The sequence below is a fragment of the Pleurodeles waltl genome, chromosome 9, assembly GCF_031143425.1.
Source record: "Pleurodeles waltl isolate 20211129_DDA chromosome 9, aPleWal1.hap1.20221129, whole genome shotgun sequence".
Lineage (NCBI taxonomy): Eukaryota > Metazoa > Chordata > Amphibia > Caudata > Salamandridae > Pleurodeles > Pleurodeles waltl.
In genome coordinates this window covers 1015282759-1015297985 of record NC_090448.1, presented here as the reverse complement: position 1 = coordinate 1015297985, position 15227 = coordinate 1015282759, and positions in this window count along the sequence as shown.

The window sequence follows — 15227 nt, the reverse complement described above, 5'->3', positions numbered from 1 at the left end:
CCGGACGTCCTTGGCGATGGCACGCCAAATATCTTTTTTCTGGTGGGCGCTGACCTACATAATTTGTATAGGGGGAAAAGAAAAGTTATTACCAAATGCACCGTCACAGTCATTGGCCCCCATCCCTACCCTTGCCATGATGCACATGCACTCACCGTCGTTTCATGCACGCCTCAATCCCCCCCATCTTTCATCCACCCCACTCCACACAGGCATAGCCCATACAGCATGCTCCCAGTGTATTTACCTGTTTATCTGGAGGACCGTAGAGTAGCGTGTACCGGAGGGAGAACCCCATCCACGAGTTTCTCCAACTCCTCCGATGTGAAGGCAGAGGCCCTTTCCCCAGACCTACGAGCCATTGTCTCTTCCAGACTGAGGTCACAGCAGCACTTGCAGTGTAGGTCCTCTCCTCTCGAAGATCAGGTATCGAGTGATTGGACAGATAGAAAATGGCGGTCACGTCCGCAGCGGTGCGTACCGTCACCGCCGGCGTACATCGTCATTGGCTCCTGGGACCCATAGGGTCCAATTTTAACCAATGCAGCATTGCGCCGCGGTCTTCGACCGCCTACCGCAACGGTGTACAATGCCAGCGCAGTTACCTCACATCCCATTGTCCCACTTTACAGGTCAGGCAGCCGCCATTTCAGGGGTCCACATGGCTTAATTTTTAACTGCGTCACACATACCTAGGCCTAGCCTCAACACACATACAGGCCAAATATCGGATTATGATTCGTGTTCTGTGTAAGCTGTGGGTACTTACCTCTGAGTTGTTTGACTCTGTGCTCGCTGTTGTCCTTCATAGGCACCGTCCGCTGGGAGATGTGAGGAGATGGCGGCATCCTCCGGTGTACAGACCGCTGGTGGACCTGTCGACAATGGAGGAAAGACATGTGATCATCACCTACAGGCTTGACAGTGCCACAATCCAGGAACTGTATGCCCAGCTGGAGCCAGGCCTGATGTCAGCTATCCGCCATCCCACAGGAATCCCCCCTCAAGTGCAGGTGCTGTCAGTACTCCATTTCCTTGCAAGTGGGTCATTTCAAACAACAGCGGCCATAGCATCAGGGATGTCCCAGCCTATGTTTTCCAATGTGTTGTCCAGAGTGTTGTCTGCCCTGCTGAAACACATGCGGAGCTACATCGTTTTCCCTCAGGTGGAGGATTTGCCTACAGTAAAAGGAGACTTCTATGCCCTGGGACATATCCCCAACATCATAGGTGCCATTGATGGGACCCATGTGGCTTTGGTACTCCCTGCAGGAGTGAACAGGTGTACAGAAACCGGAAGAGTTATCATTCTATGAATGTGCAGATGGTGTGTTTGGCAGACCAGTACATCTCCCATGTTAATGCCAAGTTCCCTGGCTCAGTGCATGATGCCTACATCCTGCGGAATAGCAGCATCCCTTCTGTGATGGGTCAACTCCAGAGGCACCCTGTGTGGCTAATAGGTGAGCACATGGAAGCAAGTCAGTGGGAATGCTTGTCTGGGTCTGGGGATATCCCTACAGGTTAGTGTGTGTCTAACAGTTGTCCCTCGCCATTTGCAGGTGACTCTGGTTACCCCAACCTGTCATGGCTACTGACCCCAGTGAGGAATCCCAGGTCAAAGGCAGAGGAACGCTACAATGAGGCCCATGGGTGAACTCAGCAGATAATAGAGCGGACCTTCGGCCTCCTGAAGGCCAGGTTCAGGTGCCTCCACATGACAGGTGGATCCCTCTTCTACTCACCAAAGAAGGTGTGCCATATCATTGTGGCCTGCTGTATGCTTCACAACTTAGCTTTGCGACGACAGGTGCCTTTTCTGCAGGAGGATGGTCCAGATGGCGGTGTTGTTGCAGCTGTGGAGCCTGTGCACAGTGAAGACGAGGAAGCAGAAGAAGATGACATTGACAACAGGAACTCAGTGATCCTGCAATATTTCCAGTGAGACACAGGTAAGAATACAAACCTGCCTACTACATGTACTTTAACACTACTACCTCTCTACTGTCTGTCGTTTTCACCCAGTGTATGTATGAGCTGCTGTCATCACTGTGGGCCTCTTCTGTTGGTGGTGTGGACATGTGTGGACCCTCCTGTCCGGTGACGTTGGGTAGGGGTCCTGCAGGGGTATAAAAGGATGTTTATTACATCTGTGTGTGCCATGGTGTGCAATAGGTGGGTGTCGTGTACCCCAGTGCTTGCATTTCTTTGTGGGACCTTGTGTGATGGTGGTTTAGTGGGGTGTATGGGTATGTGCAGTGGCCATGCATTGGTGATGGGTGTCCATGCTTTGTTGTTGCATGCCAGGCTTGGTGTTGGGATGTGTGGGTTGTGATGTTGGGACATTTGTGAGGAATAGGAGTGATGGGGGTGAGGGTGAGGGTGGGGGTATGTGATGGCATGCAGGTAGGGTGGGGGATGTAATATTAAAGCTTTGACTTACCAGAGTCCATTCCTCCATCTACTCCTGCGAGGCCCTCAGGATGCAGAATCGCCAAGACCTGCTCCTCCCATGTTGTTAGTTGTGGGGGAGGAGGTGGGGGTCCGCCGCCAGTCCGCTGAACCGCAAGGTGGTGTCTTGAGACCACGGAACGCACCTTCCCCCGTAGGTCGTTCCACCTCTTCCTGATGTCATTCCGATTTCTTGGGTGCTGTCCCACTGCGTTGACCGTGTCCACTATTCTGCGCCATAGCTCCATCTTCCTAGCCATGGAGGTGTGCTGCACCTGTGATCCGAATAGCTGTGGCTCTACCCGGACAATTTCCTCCACCATGACCCTGAGCTCCTCCTCCGAGAACCTGGGGTGTCTTTGCCGTGCCATGGGGTGGTGTGGGTGATGTGTGGGGTGGTGTGTATAGTGATAAGTGGGGTGATATTTAGTAGTGTGTTGTGTGAGGTGCGTGGAAGTTCTGTGGGTGATGGTATGTGTGTCTGTGGATGCTTGTTATTTGTTTGTGGTGTCTCTCTCTGGCCTTCTCTTGGTAATTGTTGTTGTAGGGGTTTGTGGGTGATGTGGGTGTGTGTTTTATATTGTAATGGGTGTGTGGGAGTGGTGTGTTTATGTGTATCAGGTGTGTGTATTTTGAATTGTCCAATGTGGTAGTGTTTTGTAAATGTGTGTGTATTTTGAGCGCAGTGGTGTGTACCGCCAATGGAATACCGCGGTTGAAAGACCGCCGGGTGGATTCGTGTGTCGTGACAGTGTGGGCGTATTTCTGTTGGCGTGACGGTGGAGGTTTTGTTTTCGCCAGTTTATCACTGACCTTTGATGTGGCGGACTTGTGTGGGTGTCTGAATTTTGGCAGATTCCGTGCTGTGGGTCATAATAGCTGTGGCTTTTACCGCCAATGTTGTAATGAGGGCCAAAGTCTCTTCAAGAGTAAGGATAAGAAACAGCATCAAAGTGGCAGGAAGGCCGGCTAAGAATGGCTGATTTCTCCTTGTGTCACACCGTTATATTAAACTTGTCAAACAAGTCTCTAATTTCCAATTGGGCAATATTTGGTGCATCGTTATCTCTGTCCAATAATCCGTCGCTCACCTTACTAGAATCTTCAAATAAGACAGTTCTCATGCAGTTTATTGGCTCCTGTGATTGACGTCTTCAACGGGTAGAATGTCAGGTAGGAAAGTTTACACTAGTCACTCCAGTCAGTAGTTCCGTTGTCTTCCCTTGGTTTAGGCGACCTTTTACCTGTTGCAAATTACACTGTTGCATTCGGCAAGAATGTCTCCTTGAGCAAGTCAGGTCTCATGAGAAAGAATTTACAATGGTTACACACACATCTCTAGCTTCTGAAAAAGTACAGCTTCATGTCCTTCAGGAAAGCAGCACATTGCACGTTAGGAAACAGGGTTAATATGAGAACAAGCAGCTAGGCCCGAACCCTTGCTAACTAAGGCCTAGTGAATAATTTAGCGAACTTTAATACATAACTCTTAATGCTAATACAAAATCATATATGTATACATTATTAATTCATCATTAATCAGTTTCATTAGTCATAGTATACATTGGTGGCCACTCCCCGTGGGCACATTTCAAACGTGTGCATTAATATTATTCTAACACATTTTCTATGCAGCTTCATTATACATTAATTTGCAAGCTTTTCATGTTATTGATTATAAAAGGTCACAATCCAACACTCTCATTGAGTCTTGCTTCCCTTCCTCTCCTCCATTTTCTTCCTCATATTTGCTTTTTCTCCATCTACTTCCTCTTTAATTCTTCCAGTCTTTTCTCTCTCTTCCTTTCTTCATTTCCTTTCCTTCTCTTCCATTCATAATTGATTTCTTTATTTCTGTCTTTCTTTGCTTCTTTCTTCTCATGTTTAAAGAGTGCCTAGCTTTTAAGGCAATCTCTTCATATGTTAATTTGTGTGTCAATAGTGTCTGACTTATGTACGTTGTACTAGTCATTGCCGAGGTATTACAGAAAGCTGTGAAGTATGCATGGGTGTAATTTTGCTAGAGGTAATTCATGTTCTAACTCTCAAAATGAGCAGTGTCATTTTATGTATTGCTCAACAATTAGGACACAGGTCTGAGATCGATTCATAAACAAAAGCACAACACTGATCCATGGGCACTCACAAGTTAACATTTGCTATAGAGCTTATGTGATATCAATGCTGTATGCTTACTGGAGCAGGAGTGGGTTACCTTGGGGATGTTTAAGTTACATGGACTTTTTCTATGTTATCTAACACCCATATATTAGGCGGTAGCTCATGGTGCTATTCAGTGAGCAGACTCACTATCCAAATATTTGTAGATTCCTGAAGTATGGCATAGTCTGGTCACTTTAAGGAAACACGGTTCTGTTGAGCACAGCAATTTGTTTCAAATGCAAATTACTCATACCACTAAATAGTCATTAGTAGTTCGAAAATTACTCTAGTAGGTGTGTATATCACCAAACAAACTTTACTTGCTTCAACAGTGTAAACGATGATATCAATACTACGCTTAACTGTAAATACAAAAGTGCACAATCATGGAGCATGTCATAGAATAAATTGATTTCCTGTACTATCTTCACCACAATTAAGCATTGATTAACAAGTCTTTGCAACCTCAACTTTGAAGTGCAGTTTTCGGTATGAGCTTACACAACCATCAGTCTATTTCTAATTGAACTAGCAATGTGGCCTCCTTGTTGGTAAGTGCTGCTTCCTTCATTGTTCCCAACGGGACAAAATGGCCTCAGCGCTGCTGCTTTATGACGTTGCTCCATTGTGTGATGACATTGGCTGGTAATGGGGTACCTCTGCCTGCTTCCTGCTGCAATAATGGGTTCAAATCAATGACAGCGGGAAAAGTGAAACACATTGGACTCTGCATTTCACTGACAAATCGTGAGATAATATTGCTATAAACTTCAACTTCCCCAATCAGCCCACTTCCGGCAGACCCTAAGGCATGTGCTTTTTGTCTCGTGCAGCACCAGTACTTCACATTTCCAAACTCACATCTGAGTATTAGGTATACTCGCTTTGCCTTTCCTCCTAGGCATGTGTCTCCACTTCATTTTGAGGAACCAATATTGTTGTGACCAGCGTAAGGTTGTGTCAAGACCCAGAAGACCAGGTGAAGATGGTAAGTGAGTTTTATTATGGTGCCCCATCCACTGACTAACAACAGCTGAACAAAGTGGAACCTTCCCACCAGTTAAAGGCACTACTAACCTCTGAAGTGATAACATTATCCTACAAAAGCGTCACACTGCAGAGCTACATCTACCATTGAAGGGACATCCTTTTGTCACGGACTAGCCCATAGTGGAGTTCTCCTTTCTCCATCCTGGCCCTCTATATGGACTTGTACACCACAGGGTATTTGAACTCTTGAACACCCAGCATGTGTACAACCTTATTTCATATGTGCAATAGGTTTCCCTCTTGGAGGAGGCCCGACTGGAACTCCGCTGTTCACTGTATGCCATAGATGTCAGGAATGGCAGGGTCATTGTCAGCTATTGTCATGTAATTTGTTTGCAGACAGGCAGGGATCCTCATTGTCACTACCATATTCAATGGAAGGACATGCTGCTGTTCAGGATACCCAGGTACTGATTCCTTCATGTCTGCTCCATGAACCAGAAGGGCAGGGCTCTATGCCACTAAAGGAAGCTCATGGCAGTAAGATTCTCTAGGTTCCAGAGCAACGAGGTATTGGCTGATAGTATTTCAGCTCCAGGAGCTGGAAGGGGAGGTGCCACATTGACGTAGGCATCCTGGGATCCTGACACAACGTGGATGGGGAGTGGGTAAAGGAAGAGCCCGCCAGTTGATGATTAAGGACCATACCCTATTTCTTAGGTGGGACCACTTTCTTCACCAGTTAAGGATTTGCTTTAGACAACACAAGGTAGACCGACTATGGATTGTTATTACAACATCTCCGCATACAAACAAGCCTTCACCAATTATTCTGTGAATCCTTATGTCATTTTATTAGCAGGACCAGATCATGGAGGTTGAGGTTCTGCAACCATCTCAAACCGGTTGGATGGTCTCTTAGATCACTTTTAGTTAGGCTCAATAATCCATAAACCTTGCACTTGTATGGGTTGCTTTGAGGTTCCACTCCCTCAACCAGGTGGATGCTCCTTCAGATGGGATTTTAAGTGTTATTTGCCAACAGATTGAGAGAGCGTAGTTTATATAATCTATATTAACATGAAATGTTTATGAATTAATGTGTGATGATGCCGCATAGAAACTATATTAATAGCGATTTTGCTTTAACGTGCACCTGAATTGTGACCACGATGAGTGGCCACCAATGTATACGTGAACTAGTAATGATTATTAGAATGTTTATGTTATGTTCAATTAAGCTCATATTAGCATTTGCGTTAATGAAACCGTGCTGAAATATTCATAGGCCTTAAGTTAGCATGAGCCGGAACTTAGTGGCCTGGCTCTTGTATTAAATGCATTTTTCTATTTTTCAGTGTGCTGACTCACAAGGGGCCATGACCCCGCAATGTTCTTTTCTTCAAGCTTGGAAGATGAATGTAACCGTGTTAATTCCGTTCCCAGGCGCCTTCTCTACGCCTCTGAAATAAATGTTATAAATGAAGTGAAACAGTGTAGATTAATGTAATGTACAAGGTCATTTAAACCGGTGAATACAATGGATCTGCTGACTAAAAGATGTGCAAAGAATTATCAAGAAATGAAGTCATACCGGACGTGCCACCTCTGAAGACGTCAATTACGAAGACCAATCAAAGACTTGTAAAATAATATGGGGTGAAGATTAGGATTACCTAATGTCCAATTTGATAGGTTAAAGATAGTGGGGTATAGGAGATGTCCAATAGAATTTTGGGGGAATGTACTACGAAAAAGGGATAAAAACCCACGTCACAGAGAGGTCATTTAGGTGGGTTAGGGAATGCTATTGATTTTATCCAGAAACTCTGTCACTCTGTTTGGTGACTTTAGATTTTATTAGAACCATCCTCATCCTTAGATTGCCCTTTTATTCTTTTCCTCCTTATGTGGAAAGTGCCCTTTTTGCCCTTAGCTGAGTCCTGTCTAGTGCTGATCTGACCGATGTCCTAATGACGAAGCCTGAACCTGTGCGCTGACCTAATCCTTGGAGGGTAATTATGACAATGCATTTGTAATTTGTCTGTTTGCTTTTCCTTTCTAGGTACCAACTGCTCGCTTTTGACAGAGACCATAGCTAGATGTTTTCCAAATTGGTGTTCTAAATTGTTTTGCATGAAGCCCAACATGCGAATGCTAATCAGTGGTTAGGACAGGTGTTTATCAAACTGACACAAATAGACAAACGACCAAGACAATGCTTTGTTGAACTGACGTGATATCAATACTCTGCTAACCTTGATCTATGTTCATGCTGTGTTATATTCTAATGTTTGTGATTCTTGCCTTATTGAAATCTTATCAAAGCTGTCATATCGTGACTATGCTGTTGTGTTTCTTGGCTTTGAGGTTAACGGGGGTCATTCCAACCCTGGCGGTCGGTGTTAAAGCGGCGGCCAACCCGCCAACAGGCAGGCGGTAAAAAAAATGGAATTCTGACCCTGGCGGGAACCGCCAACAGAGACCGCCACTTTAACACTCCGACCGCCACGGTGGGACAAACAAACAGCGCGGCGGTCACCGCCAACAGACAGGCGGGAGACAATGCACCGCCCACCCTATCACAACCCACCAATCCGCCACCTTTTCCGGGGTGGTAGCCCCGCCGATAAAAACACGGCGGAAACAGACAGTACGAACGGAAAACGCTCACCTCTACACACTCCACGAGGAATCTGGACAGCATGGAACCCGAATTACACATCCTACCAGCTATTGTCTACCTGCTCCTCTACCAGGAGCACGAACGCCGCCGCAGGAGACAACGGTGAGTACTGCACCTACAACACAGGGGAGGGGGGAGGAGAAAAGATTACGGGCACACACATACGCGACACACCCACCCTCACCCACAACTACATACACATCAATGCAGAGCAACAACTCAGAGTGATACCCCCCAAACCTCCGGAAGAATGCAAAGACAAAATAAAATGATCATGAAAATTGAAGTATATTGTACGGCTAAGTAAATAAATATAACAAACAACTATAACTATATATACATATGTAAATTGTCTTGTCCAAATTGGGTATCAGCCATTGTACGTGGGCCAATGGGCCGAAACACATGGGTAAAGCCCACACAGGAGACCCGAATCCATTGGAGAGAACACTGCAGGGGCATCAGATATCAAAACTACAGGCACCTCAGGGAGAGGGGAAGGGGGGGGCACCTCAGCCAGATGAGTCCACGATGCCAGATCCACGAGGGGCCTCCATGGCTACTGTTCCATCCTGGGGAGTGCAAAGCCACAGTCTCACAAGTCTCTACAGTGGGTGGATTGCCCACTGTACCATCCTGGGGAGTGCAAAGCCACAGTCTCACAAGTCTCTACAGTAGGTGGATTGCCCACTGTACCATCCTAGGGAGTGCAAAGCCACAGTCTCACAAGTCTCTACAGTGGGTGGATTGCCCACTGTACCATCCTGGGGAGTGCTAAGCCACAGTCTATCAAGTGGATTACAGAATCCACTGGTTCTGGAGGAGGCATGGTGCCCAGAGTGCTTCGTGCAGCCCTGCCCGACACAGATCCGGGCCTGCCCCTTCTGCCAATGGGCAAGCGGTGCTTGAGATGAAGGGCCCAGTGGAGCGGTGCTTGAGATGAAGGGCCCAGCGGAGCGGTGCTTGAGATGAAGGTGCCCAGCGGAGCAGTGCTTTGAGATGAAGGGCCCAGCAGAGCGGTGCTTGAGATGAAGGGCCCAGCGGAGCGGTGCTTGAGATGAAGGGCCCAGCGGAGCGGTGCTTGAGATGAAGGGCCCAGCGGAGCGGTGCTTGAGACGGCGGTGCCCAGCGGAGCGGTGCTTTGAGATGAAGGGCCCAGCGGAGCGGTGCTTGAGAAGAAGGACCCAGCGGAGCGGTGCTTGAGATGAAGGGCCCTGTTCAGCGGTGCTTGTCTTGAAGGGCCCTGTATAGCGGTGCTTGACACGGCGGTGCCCTGTTCAGCGGTGCTTGTCTTGAAGGGCCCTGTTCAGCGGTGCTTGACACCGCGGTGCCCTGTTCAGCGGTGCTTGTCTTGAAGGGCCCTGTTCAGCGTTGCTTGACACGGCGGTGCCCTGTTCAGCGGTTCTTGACACGGCGGTGCCCTGTTCAGCGGTGCCTGTCTTGAAGGGCCCTGTTCAGCGGTGCTTGTCTTGAAGGGCCCTGTTCAGCGGTGCTTGACACGGCGGTGCCCTGTTCAGCGGTTCTTGACACGGCGGTGCCCTGTTCAGCGGTGCCTGTCTTGAAGGGCCCTGTTCAGCGGTGCTTGACACGGCGGTGCCCTGTTCAGCGGTGCTTGTCTTGAAGTGCCCTGTTCAGTGGTGCTTGTCTTGAAGGGCCCTGTTCAGCGGTGCTTGACATGGCGGTGCCCTGTTCAGCGGTGCTTGTCTTGAAGGGCCCTGTTCAGCGGTTCTTGACATGTGTCTCCAGGGCACCAGATCCGGCCATGAGATGGATTTCACTCGCCACCCGACATGTGGCTGCCAGGCCCTTCGTGCACATCTGTCTTCTCGCTTGCGGGGCCCTCCTGTGCTGCCGTCCCGGGCCTGTGGGTGTCCTCCTTCACACCTGGAATGGGGCTGGTGGGGCCCTCCTGGGCATCTCGCCTGCTGCCGGACTTGTCGGGCGTGCTGCCCTTGCCACCCTTCCCTGCTCCTCTGTGGCCCGTTCCTCCCTTTGTCGGTGTGACAGGTGGCACCCCACTTCCTGACGGTGCCAGGGTAGTGCCATTGGAGCCTGCTGTCTCCAGCCTCTCGCGCCGGGCCTTGCCTTTCTTAGATTTTTTACCAGGGGGTGGGCTGGCTGTCCCTTTACTGCTATCCGAAGTAGCTGCCCTTGAAGGTGGTGGACTCCAAAATCCCTGGACTATTGTCCTTGTAGGTCCAGGGGATGTGGTGGCTGAGGTGCTGATTCGACTCTTAAGAGATGGAGGGGGTGGGTCAGGTGATGGAAAGAGGTTAATTTTGGACAGGATTTTTTTTTTAGGAGCAGTGGGAAGGGTAGGTGCAGTGGGTATGGGAGTGGAGGAAGAGGATGTGGTTGTAGGTGAGTCAGGTCTGGTGTCTTTGGGTGCAGGTGCTTGTGCTGGAGGCTGTCGTGAGGTGGATGGGTGTTGGGTGGGTGGCTGCCTGCGTTTGTGTGGTTTGGAAGAGGGGGTGACAGACACACTGGGAGAGGACACAGGGGACGTGTAAATGGCAGTGGGGGTGGTGACTGCACGTGTGCGGAGTGTCCTGGTGGGTGTGCTGGTGATGGACGTAGTGGCTGATGATGTTGTGCATGCAAGTGTGAGTGGAGACGTCACAGGGAGGGAGGAGGGAGACGAGGAGGAGGGGGACACAGAGGAGGCAGTGGCTGTTGGCATGTCTGCATGTGGATGTTGCTTGGGTGAATGCTTGTGTGATGTGTGGTGCTTATGTCTGGATGAGCTTGCCTTGGGTGCTGAGGTGTGTGGAGGCTGGTCTGTAGGTGTGTCTGGGATAGGCAGAGGAACAGGGGAGTGGGACTGGGTTGAGGAAGTTGGAGGAGGGAGGCAGGAGACAGGGACAATGGCTGCCGTCAGTGTTGAGGCCAGATCGTTGAACGATCGCTGATGGGCAGCCTGACCCGAATGAATGCCCTCCAGGTATGCATTACTCCGGTGCACCTCCCTTTCTACACCCTGGATGGCATTCAAAAGGGTAGACTGCCCAACAATGAGCGTCCTGAGGAGGTCAATGACCTCCTCACTGAGGGCAGCAGGGGTAACTGGGGCAGGGCCTGAGGTGCCTGGGGCGAAGGAGATGCCCACCTTCCTGGGTGAGCGGGCACGGGGCGAACGCTGAGGGGCTGCTGGGAGGGCGGAGCTGGTGCGCTGGGTGGCGGCTGTACCTGTTGTTGCGGTGGGCACGGATGTTGCCGCCACCACAAGGGAGCTCCCTTCCGAGGACATGTCTGTGTCGCTGGTGTCACCACGTGTCCCCGCTGTGGAGCTATTCTCGCCCTCCGTCTCACTGGTGAACTCCGAGTCGGCTGCATGGCCCTCCAGGGCCATGTGAGATGCAGCTCCCTCGTGCTCCGATGCCACTTCTCCTCCGCCTGATGATGCTAATGCACACATGAACAGGAAGACCAACAAAAAAGGGGGGGGGGAGAAATAAAGACATGTTGAGTGCATGCATTGGTGACACCGTTGGCGGAGAGGACAGACACAGAAGCCCCTGCACTACGCCGTGCACTTGGGGTACACTACTCAATCCGTGGGACATGGCCTACAAGCCTATGGATGTCAAATCCACACATAGGTGACACAGGGCCATGATTAGCTGTGCTAGGCAACCTACAGAGGGGGGGGCGGGGGCACAGGGCCATGCCTAACGGAGGGGCCTAGCCTACGGAAATCGTCCTGGCCTAGGGATACCCACAGCCCTCCTCCCCCACCCAGACACCTCCAATGTGCGCTAAATCAGCAGAATGTGCTTGTACTCACCCCCTTGTGTCTGCTGTGATGTCCTCACGCGCCCATCCAAATCGGGGTAGGCCACCGCCAGGATCCGGGACATCAGGGGGGTCAATTGACGGGAGCCACCCCTCCTACATTGGGAGGCCATCCCCAGCAGAGCCTCCGCGGTCTTCCTGCTCCCGCGGCGGATGTCCTCCCACCTCTTGCAGCAGTGGGTGCCCAGTCTGTTGTGGACCCGCAGGGTCCGGACGTCCTTGGCGATGGCATGCCAAATGTCGATTTTCTGATGGGCGCTGACCTATGTCACATGTACAGGGGGAGAAATAACATTGTCATAATTTTCTGCATGCTCGATGTGAGTGGCCCCCCATCCCCACCCTTGCCATGTGGCACATGCTCTCATCCGTCGTTTGATGCATGCCTCAATCGCTCCCCTCCTCACCATCTTTCATCCACCTGACTTAACACAGGCAATGCCCCCAAAGCATGCTCTCAGTGTACTTACCTGAGGTCTGGAGGACCGTAGAGTAGCGCATACTGGGGGAGGACCCCATCCACGAGTTTCTCCAATTCTTCAGAAGTGAAGGCAGGGGCCCTTTCCCCAGTCGCAGCAGCCATTGTATCTTCCAGACCGAGGTCACAGCAGCACTTGCAGTATAGGTCCTCTCCTGTGGATGATCAGGTCTCGAGTGATTAAGCAGATAGAAAATGGCGGTCACGTCCGCGGCGGTGCGTACCGCGGCGGTGCGTACCGCGACGGTGCGTACCGCGACTGCCGGCGCACTTCGTCATTATATCCTGAAGCCCATAGGATTCAATGTTAACCAATGCGGCTTTGCGCCGCGGTCTTCGACCGCCTACCGCCACGGTGTGCCACGCCAGCGCATTGACCTCACATCCCATTGTAGCACTTCACAGGTCAGGCAGCCACCATTTCAAGGGCCCACATGGCTTAATTTCTTCTGCGTCACACATGCCTAGGCCTTGCATCGACACTCATACAAGCCATTCAATGCATAGAGAATCGTGTACTGTGCAAGCTGTGGGAACGTACCTGTGGGTTGATTGACTCTGTGCTCGCTGTTGTCCTTCCTAGGCACCGTCCGCTGGGACTTGCGAGGAGATGGAGGAATGTTCCCGTGTACAGACCGCTGGTGGACCTGTCGACAATGGAAGAAAGACATGTCATACTGACATACAGGCTTGACAGAGCCACTATACAGGAACTGTGTGCCCAGCTGGAGCCAGACCTGATGTCCCCCATCCGCCAACCCACAGGGATCCCCCCTCTAGTGCAGGTGCTGTCAGTACTCCATTTTTTGGCAAGTGGCTCATTTCAAACAACAGTGGCCATTTCTTCAGGGATGTCTCAGCCTATGTTTTCAAAGGTGTTGTCCAGAGTGTTGTCTGCCCTGCTCAAACACATGCGGAGATACATCGTTTTCCCTGAGGTGGGGGATTTGCCTACAGTGAAGGGTGATTTCTATGCCCTTGGACATATTCCCAACATCATTGGTGCCATTGATGGGACCCATGTGGCTTTGGTCCCCCCCAGCAGGAGTGAACAGGTGTACAGGAACAGAAAAAGTTATCATTCCATGAATGTCCAGGTGGTCTGTTTGGCTGACCAGTACATCTCCCATGTAAATGCCAAGTTCCCTGGGTCAGTGCATGACGCGTACATCATGCGAAATAGCAGCATCCCTTATGTGATGGAACAACTACAGAGACACCGTGTGTATCTAATTGGTGACTCAGGTTACCCCAACCTGTCGTGGTTACTGACCCCAGTGAGGAATCCCAGGACAAGGGCAGAGGAACGGTACAATGAGGCACATGGGCGTACTAGGAGGGTGATCGAGCGGACCTTCGGCCTCCTGAAGGCCAGGTTTAGGTGCCTGCATATGACAGGTGGATCCCTAATGTACTCACCAAAGAAGGTGTGCCAGATCATCGTGGCCTGCTGTATGCTTCACAACCTGGCTTTGCGACGCCAGGTGCCTTTTCTGCAGGAGGATGGTCCAGATGGTGGTGTTGTAGCAGCTGTGGAGCCTGCGGAGAGTGAAGAGGAGGAAGACGAAGAGGACGACACAGACAACAGGGACACAGTGATACAGCAGTATTTTCAATAACACACAGGTAAGAATCAACACCGGCATTTTACATTTACTTACAGTCTCCTGCCTCTCTACTGTCTGTCCTTTTCACCCAGTGTATGCTAACAGAGTTGTGACTTTCCCTTCCAATTTCAGAGATGTGGGCCCCACTGCGTCACCTCTGCTTTGTTTGCCCATGGACTACAGCTGTGTGACAGTGGTATGTTGTCATCACAATGTAACTGGTCATTTTGGCACGTTTATTTACATATTTTCAAAAATACAGGCAGACTCCAGATTATTTGTGTGCAATAAGTGTGTTTATTAATGTGCTCATTTTGGGACATGGTTGAAAATCGGTGATGGGTGATGGTGGAGGAATGTCCATGGCAGAGTCCAGATTCTCAGTCTCACAGGTGCATTGTCCATATGCCTGTGGAAGGTGGAGCAGGGGCAGTTTAAGGTTGGACAGGGTGACAATGTGGGACAGTGGGATGACATCAGGGGGTATCCTTTCCTGGCGGGGGTCTTGGCATCCTACTCTGTCTTCTTCCTAGATCTCAGGCCCAGCTTGCGGGGTGGTTCTTCTTCTGCAGGGGGTGGGGTTCTGGTGGCCGGTTGTTCTTGTGTCGGGGCCTCCTGTCCACTAGCGCCGGCAGAGGTGGTAGCCTGTTCCTGGTCCATGCTAGTGACAGGGGCCCTTTGTGGTGCCACATGGTCCCGCAATGTGGTGACAATCTGGTTGAGAGCCACAACGATGGTGCCCATTGCGGAACTAATGTTTCTCAGTTCTTCCCTGAACCCCATAAACTGTTCCTCCTGCAGTACCTGGATCTCCTGGAACCTGGCCAGGACCGTCGCCATCGTCTCCTGGGAGTGGTGGTATGCTCCCATGATGGAGGTGAGGGCCTCGTGGAGAGTGGGTTCCCTGGGCCTGTCCCCCCCCTGTCGCACAGCAGCCCTCCCAGTTCCCCTGTTTCCCTGGGCCTCTGTCCCCTGGACCGTGTGCCCACTACCACTGCCCCCAGGTCCCTGTTGTTGTTGGGGTGGTGGGTTAACCTGGGTGCCCTGTAGTGGTGGACAC